Below are 2,711 nucleotides of genomic sequence, written 5' to 3'. Positions count from 1 at the left end.
TTTTACTCTTTGTTTTACGTTTTATTATTTATAAAAGTAAAACCTTTGAAGCTCAAAGTCGTTCTTGAATGTTCTTATTTTATCTTTGAGACTTCATAACTTTCTTCGTAAAATCACTATAATTTGGTTATTTATAACTAGATTATTAGTGTTATTGAGAGATCTGGGATCAACAAAATAATCCATAAGTAATAAGGGATCCTGACTATCAGGAGGAAGCCGAAGCTAGTACACCGGCAACAGGTACATCTGTGCCCCTTACTTCATCCTCAGGTCATAAATGAGGGGATATTAAAATGTTTCTTGCCTATAAAACTCCTAAATTTTCCGGGGAATGTGATCCTGTCAAAACCATGTGTTGGCTTAAAGAAATTGAATTAAGTCTGCAGATTAGTAAAAGTGCAGAGGAAGATAAAGTCATGTTTGCTGTATCCTGTCTGAGGTCAAGTGCTTTATACTGGTGGGAGGTTCTGTCAAGTTCAGATCCAAACATTCTGAAAACCATGTTATGGGAGGAATTTGTGATAAAGTTTAAAATGCAATATTGTCCTGAAGCAGCGGTGCGAAAGCTAGAAGATGATTTCCTTCGTCTTGAACAAGGAAACATGTCAGTTCATTAGTATACATAAGTTTTCCTGGAACAATCTCGGTTTGCTGAAGCCTACATCATATCTGAAAACAGTAAAGTAAGAAAGTACATTTGGGGTTTAGAGTCTAATCTTCGGAAGTATGTGATATCCAGAAATCCGACAACATTTCAAGCAACAGTTGACGCTACCGAGATATTGGAACAAGACATCAATCGACAAATACAAGAAAGGGTTGGAGATAAAAGAAAGGGGGAAGCTACAATGACTGATTTTCGTAGACCAAGGTTTATGGAAAGTTTGAATCGACCAGTCCCAAGGTTTACTGATAAGGTATGCACACGATGTCACAAGATACATCAAGGAAATTGCAATACCGAGTCGCGAGTATGTTTTAAATGTCAGGAACCGGGACATATAGCTCGAGACTGCCGAATGGTGCGAAGATGTTTTACTTGAAATTCCTCTCAACATGTAAATGCCGATTGTCCACAAGCTAAGGGATGTGGGTCTGGTTTGCCTGGAGGTCGAGGATTTGGATATTCTGGGGGTCAAGGATCTGGTTATGTTCAAACAGGTCGTGGGTCAATGGATAATCATGTTAACCTAAGTGGTCGAGGAGAGACAAGACGTGGGGAGTCAAATGCTAAAGGGAGAGCCTTTCAGATGACGAGAGGCGAGACGAAAGAACATCCTGAAGTGGTGACAGGTACATTGCTTGTTAATTCCGTATGTGTCAAAGTTTTATTTGACTCTGGCACAAATCGTTCTTTTGTATCACCGTCGTTTGTTAACTGCACACATTTAGAATCTAAAGCATTGAGTGAGAATTTAATTGTGGAGACAAGAAACGATAGTGAATTTTTGGTTAAGAAAATGATAGATGAATGTTCTATAAGCATAGAAGGATGTGAGGTGCCTATACAATTATTTCTTTTGCCTTTGAGAGAGTTTGATATAATTATAGGCATGGATTGGTTAGCTAAAAACCAAGCTAACATAGTCTGTGATTAAAAGATGATCCATATAGATTTACCGAAAAAAGGAAAGGTTGTAATTTACGGGGACCGACGAGATCTGTAATAGTCGGGTTTCAAGTTTTGATTTAAGATTTTCTTTAACATATATATATATATATAAATGTATATGTGTTTGTGTGTGTGTTATGTTTATATGAATATTTTAAGATTTAATTTTAAAAAGAAAAGGCGGGGGGGAGGTCGGCTGGTTGTGCCGCCCACCACCTTTCCTCAATACTATATATATAGAAGTTGAGTAGAAGAAAGGTTTTACACCCTCTGTATTTAGAGAGTTTTCTTGGAGAGTCATACAGATTGCAAGAAGAGGATTCAAAAGCTTGGATATTCAATTTCTAAAGGTGAGTGTATTAAAGCTTTGAGTATAGTTGTTTGCCTACAATTCAGTAGTTATTAGAACTGGTTATTTATGGTTAATAGTTCATATTGTGCAGATATTTTCTTAAATCGTCCATATGATGACCGGATTGATATCCGGACAGTTTCATCCGGATTATAAACCGCTCAAGTGTTGTCCGGAGTCCTCCCTAAAACCGGTCAAGAGGTGACCGGATCTCGTCTAAACCGTTTAAGAGTTGGGTGGTGTATTGACCGGATTGTTTTAAACCGGTCAAAGGTTGGGCAATGGATTGTCCGGATTACTTTAAACCGGTTAAGTTGTGAGCGGGGTATTGTCCGGACTTGTAATCCGGACAAAGATATTGGCTCTATTTTAAGTGTTAACCGGACAAAGCTTATACAAGGTGATATTCGGATTGTTGACCGGAGATGATATAACCCTTATGATATTCCAAGTGTTTGTCCGGATTCTATATCCGGACAAGTCTGACCGGACTTCAAATCTGGTTAATATGTTGAATCGTTTTAGAGATATAATGGCGAGAGAGATGTAATGGCGGTGTAACCGCGGGAGAGATGTAATGGCGGTGTAACCGCATGAGAGATGTAATGGCGGTGTAACCGCAGGAGAGATGTAATGGCGATGTAACCGCGAGAGACATAAATAAGTTTATGTGTCTGAACAGGTTTGATTCTGAACTGATTGTTTGGAAAGTATATTGTTTGTTTGAGAATTATACACTCAGTA

The sequence above is a fragment of the Cynara cardunculus genome, assembly GCF_001531365.2.
Source record: "Cynara cardunculus var. scolymus isolate 2C chromosome LG 13, CcrdV1, whole genome shotgun sequence".
In the NCBI taxonomy this organism is placed as follows: Eukaryota; Viridiplantae; Streptophyta; class Magnoliopsida; order Asterales; family Asteraceae; genus Cynara; species Cynara cardunculus.
This window is presented reverse-complemented; position numbering follows the sequence as displayed.